Genomic DNA, 9,422 nt, shown 5'->3' with positions numbered 1-9,422 from the left:
TCGAACAAGTTGAAATCGTTCACCACCTGAGAATATCTGATAAGAAGAATAAAGCCTCACTTGTGTGATATTCTTGCTGAATTTAACTACAAGGAAATATCAGGTAAAGCCAAATTGAGGGACATTCTACCACATAAGCTGGTTTGTAACCTTCAAACATGTTTGGGTCATGCATCAAAACACAGGCAACAAAAAACAAAATAGACAAATAAGACTTCATAAAACTAGAATGTTTCTGCACAGCAAAAGAAATAATCAACAAAATGGAGGAAAAAAACTGTAGAATGGGAGAAAATATTTGTGAACTATTCATCTGACAGTACTAATGTCCAAAATATATAAGAAACTCAAACAACTCAAACAAAACAAAAACAATCCCATTTAAAAGTAGGCAAAAGCTGAGTGTTCTCACTCATATGTGGGTGCTAAAAAATGTGTACACATGGACATACAGACTAGAATAGAGACTCTGAAGGGAGTTTTTGATGATTGCTGGAAAAACTCCAGAGCAGACCATTTGGGTCCTCTGGTGGCTGGGGGTACACCCAGCAGGACAGCAGGACCAGCTGCTGCTGAGTTCCAGTGTCCCATTTTACACATTCCCTTGACTTGGCATGACAGATCTTGACTCTCAGCCTTGTATCAATGTGGCAAAGGCCTCAGGGCCAGCTGGCATCCTACGCAAGTCCTCTGAGGGGTGAGGGACAGAAAACCCCACAGCAAGAGGATGAAGCCAAAAGGTCTCCTAATCAGCCTGAGGCAACAAAATAAACCTGAGGTCCAACAAAGTCAGGTCTTTTGTCCTATTGCCATGATGAATATTGCATACCAGGGGACCCAGGGGTCACCTGATCAAAGGAAAAGAGAATTATTATCGGATATGGAGATGAAGCGTTTTCTTGACAGGCTCCAAGCAAAGCGAGGCTCTGTGAAAAGAGATCGACTCCAGGTCTGGATTGCAAAATGGACCCAAGGTCTTGTTTCATTAGAAAGCACAGTTTAGATGTGAAATGGTTCCAGCGACTCCTATCTAAAGTTCTGCAGCTGGGTTATATAATGAGGCTGTTTCTGTGTCAAAGTGACTTACAGGCAAGAGTAGGATGTTCATTTTTATGATATAATTTTTTTAGAGATGGGGTTTTGCTTTGTTCCCAGACGGGTCTCGAAGTTCTTGCCTCAAGCCATCCTCCCACCTCGGCCCCTCAAAGGCCAGCACGCCTGCCCTCTTACATTCTAATTTTAAACACTGGAGTGTTTCATAGTCTCTGCTTTTAGAGGACAAGATTTCTCAGTGAGTAAAAACTCTAGAGTCACTCAAAGAAAGAGGTCGTTAAGACACTTTGCAGTTGCAGCATGTCCTTCAAAAAACCCTTTGGCCAGGTGGAAAGGTACTTTCTCTGTTCAAACTCATATTTACTTCCTCAAGGACCAGGGCAGGGCATTGAGGTGGGCAAGTGCAGGAGAGGGAGGCTGGTGAGCAGCAAAACGACTTGCTTTCTTTATAATTCATTCTGTAGCTATCTTGCACTTCCCTCCTGTACATATCCCTTCTGCTCCCAATTTTGCAAAGGAAATAGGGTATCAATATTCTCTCCCTACCCTGGAGTTCTTCTATCCCCAGGGGCCTGGGTCCAGGAATGACTAAAGGAAGTGAATGTTTTAGCCCTGGAAGTATTTCTGTTTGAGGGAAGTAAAATATCTTATTTTTGAGATTTGAGCAAGCAAAGCCTTCACATAGCTCTTGACAGCCTCAGAGATTTGTGGTTAAACCTCACAAGGAAACCACTTGATCGGTTTTTCTTAGGTTTCTGATTTACATGGCAACTAACTAGGGCCACAGAAAAGACTGGGTAAATGGAATCCCTTCTCTTTGCTTCAGCCTGGCTAGATTTCTACTCACATGGATTACATCCCTGCCATGCTGAAACAGCTGAAAATCCTCATGCCTCATAGATAAAACTGTGATAGTTTTTAATAAACAAAAACAAAATATTTTTAAAATATGGCTACGACTAATTCACTCTGAAAGTTGTTTGGCTATCAATAATTCATTTTAACATAATTACTTAACACTTTCCATCTTACAGGATCAGGAATTTGTTTCCGGTAATAGTAACTGATGTATAATTTATTTATTTATTTATTTATTTATTTTTATTTTTTTGAGACGGAGTTTTGCTCTTGTTACCCAGGCTGGAGTGCAATGGCGTGATCTCGGCTCACCGCAACCTCCGCCTCCTGGGTTCAAGCAATTCTCTTGCCTCAGCCTCCTGAGTAGCTGGGATTACAGGCACGCACTACCATGCCCAGCTAATTTTTTGTATTTTTAGTAGAGATGGGGTTTCACCATGTTGACCAGGATGGTCTCGATCTCTTGACCTCGTGATCCACCCGCCTCGGCCTCCCAAAGTGCTGGGATTACAGGCTTGAGCCACCGCACCCGGCCATATAATTTATTTTTAAATGCAATAACGTTTAGGAAGAAATTTCATCAACAAATGAAGTTGATATATTCTAATTACACTCAAATCAGTGTTTTTTTATTTTGCTATTGTCCTTATAATCTGGAGAAAATAACGTTTGAGGCCAAAAAGAAACTTTTGTGGGCCCTTGAAAATTTCCTAGACACACAGCCTACAGTAAAGTGGCCGTGCTAGAAATGTCTCTATTTCTCTCCTCTTCCTCTCCCTTTTATAGGAATGAAACTCAGATGAAAAAGGACCACCTGTAATCTCAGGCTGACGCAAGTGGATCACGAGGTCAGGAGATCAAGACAATCCTGTCTCTACCAAAAATACAAAAATTTAGCCAGGTGTGTTGGCACATGCCTGTAGTCTCAGCTACTTGGGAGGCTGAGGCAGGAGAATCACTTGAACTGAGGTGGCAAAGATTGCAGTGAGCTGAGATAGGGCCACTGCACTCCAGCCTGGATGATAGAGTGAGAGAAAGAAAATAAAGAGACAGAGAGAGAGAGAGAGAGAGAGAGAGAGAAAGGGAGGAAGGGAGGAAGGAAAGCAGAAAGGAAGGAAGGAAGGAAAGAAAGAGAAAGAAGAGCCGGGTGCGGTGGCTCAAGCCTGTAATCCCAGCACTTTGGGAGGCCGAGGCGGGTGGATCACGAGATCAAGAGATCGAGACCATCCTGGTCAACATGGTGAAACCCCGTCTCTACTAAAAATACTAAAAATTAGCTGGGCATGGTGGCACGTGCCTGTAATCCCAGCTACTCAGGAGGCTGAGGCAGGAGAATTGCTTGAACCCAGGAGGCAGAGGTTGCGGTGAGCCATGATCACGCCATTGCACTCCAGCCTGGGTAACAAGAGCGAAACTCCGTCTCAAAAAAAAAAGAAAGAAAGAGAAAGAAGAAAGAAAATAAAAGAAAGAAAGAGAGAAACCTCTGCTAACTCAGATATAAATCTGACTAATTGACTAAAGATTGAAGAGTTTCACAAACTCTTACCACTTCATGTTTTCTGAAATAATCCCATTATACTTTGAGGACCTAAATCCCAACTTGCTGGTGCGGGCAGCTTCCTAGACTCACCTTGCCCCCACTTATTTCCTCTACTCTGAACCTAACCCTCTTTCTAAAGGCCACTTTCTCCTTGGACCCTCCATGATGATTCTGTTACAGTAGGTAGCTAACCGTACATGAGGAAGGCAGGAGAGAACCACCATCCAGCCCCACCACTAGGAATTTCAGGCAATAATCTGGTGATGGTCAGGCAGTTGTTGCATTGTCTCTCTAAAAAATAATTGGTCACAGCTAGCACCAGGGAGAGCAGTCTCCCAGTAGACAGGAACACCTGGAACTGGTGATCAGCAGCTTCCCAACAGTATCTCAGGAGTTGGGCAAGCGGGCTCATGCATGCACACTAAGAGGCAAAGCAGCAGATGACTTTCCTCTAGGAACACTGGACTTGTAAGGGAAAAACACCTCGAGTGCTCATGCCTGCAACTCCCGCAAACACGCTGCACACGCGGCCTCTCTCAGGTGCTAGCAAGCAGCTCAGCCTGTGCATGCAGACAGCTCACCCCAGGGGAAGAATCAGGAGAGAAGAACTGCAAGATCCCAGAGGTATGCCGACATAGAAAACCCAAGTCAGAGGTCAGACTATGTGCTTGGTCTCTCAAGTTGCCTGCTTGGCCCTCTTCCAAGTGTGCTTCCTTTCGTTCCTGCTCTAAAGCTTTATAATAAACTTTCACCCCTGCTCTAAGACTTGCCTCAGTCTCTCCCTCTGCCTTGTGCCCCTCAGTCGAATTCTTTCTTCTGAGGAGGCAAGGATTGAGGTTGCTGCAGGCCCATATGGAGTCACTGCCAGTAACAAAATTTGTTGCCGTGACTCAGATACGTTCTTCTGCTAACATACTTTGGTGTCCTGTGACTCATATCATGTTCTGGTGGTAAGACACCTCTAGGCCGCTCCTGCAGGTGTTCAACCCCCATCCATGGTTTCCTTTCTCCATTTTGCTCTTCTGCTTACTAACCAACCCCCAGAATGATTCCTCTCGGCTACAAGTGGCTCTGTTCCCCCTGGTTGATCTCTCAGCTCATCCCGATGGGTGGCTCATGGGGGTGGGAAGGACCGTGGGGTCCACATTGAGTAGAATGAGACATTAATGGGCCTCCTGGACAGGACGTGCACAGAGTGGCAGGGCTAAAGCCGAAAACCACGCAATGTCTGCGGTTTCCTCTGCTTTTTTCAACTAAAATCAGCTCTTTCTCAAGAACCCCACTCTGCCTTTTCTGTTCTTTCTGTATGTATTCTGAAATGGCCTTGTGCACCCTCTGAACTGTGCACCTTGGGGTCAAGTCTGCCTCTTAGCTTTCACTTCGCATGTCATGTGACTGCTTAAACACACACTCCCCATTATTTGTGCACCCACAGCTCTTACTGCATCTGCATGGTAGCAAAGACACGGACTCCCCTGAGGGTATCCCATCAGATTTATACTTAATTCTTACCCTACCGTCTCAGATAACCTCAAACTGGTCTCTTGCCTGCTGGCACATTGCCAGGACACAAACTAATTGGAACTGAAGTTCTGCCAGCTCCTTATGATTTACCACATGCTTCTCATTCCTGTTGTGCCCAGGGCCAAGATTTCCAGTGGCTCCTGAAGCAATTTGTCTGCATAGGACCTCACTCTGTGGTCCTTTAAGGATCTCACGTACCTGCTTTTTTTGAGTTTGCACCCGTTTGGGAGGAGGGAAAATTCTTTCTCTGCCATTTGTGAGTTCTTACTCCAAGCCCCAAGTCTTCTGGAGGTTACTGCTTTATGTCAAGAGGGCAAATAAATGTTGCCCTCAGGAATCCAAGGGCTGCTGTTTTTATCAACATATGAAGGCTTTCCATGAGTATTCCTCTCACTTCCTCCCACTTCCTCCTGTAACCTCCATTTCTCTAATTACTTTCATGCCCTTTTCAATATGCATCAAGACCCTCAAGGTCATATTAGAAGGAGGGAAAGTCCAGCCCCCTTTAAGCAGTTAGCTAAATATGTATATATACACATATATATATACACACACACACACACACACACACACACACACATATATATATATATATATATATATATATATATATGTATATATAGGCTTCTCACTACTTAAAGAATATGGGAAATAGGAATCTGAGAAAAGAGAGCATCATTTTGTTGCTAGAATGCTCCAAGTGAGAGTCACTGTAAAGTCATGGAAATAAGGATATAGGGCAGCCTAAGGCTACACGTATAAGAGACCCATAGGACAAAGATGACGTTCGGTCCCAGGATAACAGATTACCATTAGATCAGAGATGCAGGCAGATTTAGGGGTACACAGTAAGACTGGTTCATTTCAGAACTCCAAGGATGAACAGGGGCCCACTGTTCTTTCTAGTATCTCCTCTGTTCTCAAGTGGGTAATTGTGATGATACGGGACCAAGCTTAAGGGTGGACAGTGAGACCAGTTCATTCTAGAACCTTCAGGATGAATGGGGGTTGCCCTATTAAAGATAAAAGGAAAGTAAAAGTGGATGCCTTCTTTTTCCTTTTTTCCTTGTTTTCTTCTCTGTTCTCTCTTTGCAGATGAGTAATTGCATTTTATACCACAGGACATGTCCCTCAGATTCATCTCCAAAAACTTGGAAAAGTTTGATTCCTGCAAACGTTAAAAAAAAAAAAAAAAAAAAAACTAGTTTTCCCTTATCATACTGTTTGGCCTACAAATGAACTGAGAGAAAAGTACAAAAGCCCCCTTTTGCAGGAAATCCTCAAAGCCTCCTCAGTCTTTCATAACTGACGGTAGAATAAGGAGGACAGGGCTAAGAAAAAAGAAAAAAAAAACAGGGACAAGAGGCAGGCTCGGCTATTGGCTGATTTACAAGCTCTCCAGCCCCCTCCAGGTTGCCCTCAGAATACCCTCCCAGGTGACTGCCACGGTGTGGTGAGCCAGGCCACTAGAAAGCAAACTTCCCCAATGGGAAAAATGGGAAAAATCCCCATACGGCTTTCCCCCTCTGCCACAAGCCCGGCCACTGGAATGGGACTGCACTGAGGGCTGAAGGGCCCCTGGAACAAGATCCCTTTGATGGCCTTGAGCTGAAAGGGCTCTCCACTCTGGCTGGCTTCCAAATCAGACCTTGTCATAAACGGAACAAACCCAAGGGCAACTCTGGAGATAGCAAGTAAAATTATAAAATGGCCTTTTGGGTTCAAGACTTGCCCACTCTGTGCCCAGCTCCTCTGAGCAGCTCTCCTCCAAATCCAGTCAGGTAACGGGGGCAAATGGCACCTCCTCCCTCCAAAAGAAAAGATCCACACCGCTTTGCTCAAAAAATATACTTTCCAACATGGGTGCTTACTTAGTGTTTACCCAACCTTTGAATTCGTCTTTCCCTCTAGGCCAAGCTTGTACAACCCATAACCCATGGGCCACAAGCAGCCCAGGACAGCTTTGAATGTGACCTTACAAATTTGTAAACTATTAAAAAAAATTATATGTACATATTAGCTCATCAGCTATCATTAGTGTTAGTATATTTTATGTGTGGCCCAAAACAATTCTTCTTCCAGTGTGGCCTAGGGAAGCCAAAAGATTGGACACTCCTGCTCTAGTCCTGTTTCTCCTGGGAAAGCTACCTAAATCCTTAACCAATGATTTCATCCTGAACAGTCCGTCCGCAGGGGTTTAGCCCACACTTATTCGGACAAGGCTTAGCAAAAATCTAACTGAGCAGTCTCTCCTCTAGAGCAAGGGGAACTTCTACTGTACGTAGATAACCTCCATGTGCTCCCCCTTCTTAGGACCCACACAGCCACATACAGTACAAACCTTTACTTTCTAACTGAGGGACAATGACTTGTTTTATTAAAGGTTGTAAAGGTAAACAGGTATTTTTTGTAAGGAAGAATATAAAGAAAAGAGATTTTGTATGAAAAAAGATCTCTTATGGTAAATTCTTGTCCTAAAGTAAAATAACCAGTTGCTTAAAAAGAGGAATACTTAGTACAAGTCAGAAAGTCCAGGGATGTCATAAACAGTCTGTGTGAGCCATTAAAAAGATTCCTGAAAGGGAATTTATGAGAGAAATATTATAGAATTTTAAAGGTTATTAGGCCTAATACTAAAACTATTAGTACTCTTATCTGTACATAAACCACTACTATTACTCTTAACTGTATAACTTTCCTGCTCTAAAACTAGGTAAAGCCTGAGAACATACAGAGTTAGCCATGGAGAGTCAGACCTTATCTGCACTTCTGTCTGGTGTCCTGGGCACCACACCTAGTATATTATTAAAATCATTTACTTACCAGGTTTTTCACCAAAACTAAACGTTGCTAAGAGTTAACAGTAAAACATGGGCCGGGCGCGGTGGCTCAAGCTTGTAATCCCAGCACTTTGGGAGGCCGAGGCGGGTGGATCACGAGGTCGAGAGATCGAGACCATCCTGGTCAACATGGTGAAACCCCGTCTCTACTAAAAATACAAAAAATTAGCTGGGCAAGGTGGCACGTGCCTGTAATCCGAGCTACTCAGGAGGCTGAGGCAGGAGAATTGTCTGAACCCAGGAGGCGGAGGTTGCGGTGAGCCGAGATCGCACCATTGCACTCCAGCCTGGGTAACAAGAGCGAAACTCAGTCTCAAAAAAAAAAAAAAAAAAAAAAAAACAGTAAAACATGTACCTGAGACTACTGAAAAAAACAATTTTCATGCAAGGAATGTAAAGAAAGCAGAATGTGTTTTTGCTAAAACATTATGAGAAGGCATGGGAATGTGTATTTTTTTTTTTTTTTTTTTGCCTAAGTTTACAGGGCTAAATGATTACATTAGATAGGATAAAGCTGAAGGTTACGAAAGTTTTGGAAGGTTTACGAAAGATTCATCTTGAAAAAGAAATTCTGTATGTGAACATACTAGCTAGAAAACTCCTAGAAAAAAATACAGGGAGACGACTGGGTGTGGTGGCTCACACCTGTAGTCCCAGCACTTTTGGAGGCCACAGCAGGTAGATCGCTTGAGCCCAGGAGTTTGAGACCTGACTGGGGAACGTGGCAAGACCCCATCTCTACAAAAAACACAAAAATTAGCCAGGCATGGTGGCATGCACCTGTAGTCCCAGCTACTAGGGAGGCTGAGATGAGAAGATTGCTTGAGCCCAGGAGGCAGAGGTTGCAGTGAGCTCTGATCATGCCTCTGCACTCCAGCTTGGGCAACAGAACAAGACTCTGTCTCAAAAAAAAAAAAAAAAGAAAGAAAGAAAGAAAGAAAAATACAGGGAGAGGGAGAAAGCCTCATGACGTTGGATTTGGCAATGATTTCTTTGGATATGACACCAAAAACACAGGCAGCAAGAGGGAAAAAATGACACATTGGACTACTACATCAAAATCAGAAACTTCTGTCCACTCTTGAATTTTTGGTGATATATTTTGCTGCCAAAACAAAGAGTTTGCAGGTTTGATATACCCTCTGATAGTGGGGGCATGTTGACAGCTGCTTGTCCATCACAAACACATGCTTTCCTCTACAAAAGCGTAACTGTGCAGACCAGGCAGGGTGGCTCATGCCTGTAATCCCACCACTTTGGGAGTCTGAGGCAGGTGGATCACCTGAGGTCAGGATTTCAAGACCAGCTCAACCAACATGGTGAAACCCCATTTCTGATAAAAATATTTTTAAAAATTAGCCAGGCAGGGTGGTGCACACTTGTAATCCCAGCTACTCAGGAGGCTGAGGCAGGAGAATCACTTGCACCCAGGAGGTGGAAGTTGCAGTGAGCCGAGATCGTGCCACTGCTCTCCAGCCTGGGTGACAGAGAGAGAGACCATCTCAAAAAAAAAAAAAAAAAAAAAAATGTAACTGTGCAGCCAATTATCCTCAAATGACATGAACTCCTTCCTCGACATTTCTCCCTTAAATTTACAGGGAAGATTT

Source organism: Saimiri boliviensis, chromosome 7 (assembly GCF_048565385.1).
Source record: "Saimiri boliviensis isolate mSaiBol1 chromosome 7, mSaiBol1.pri, whole genome shotgun sequence".
In the NCBI taxonomy this organism is placed as follows: Eukaryota; Metazoa; Chordata; class Mammalia; order Primates; family Cebidae; genus Saimiri; species Saimiri boliviensis.
Note: the sequence above shows the minus strand (reverse complement) of the source record.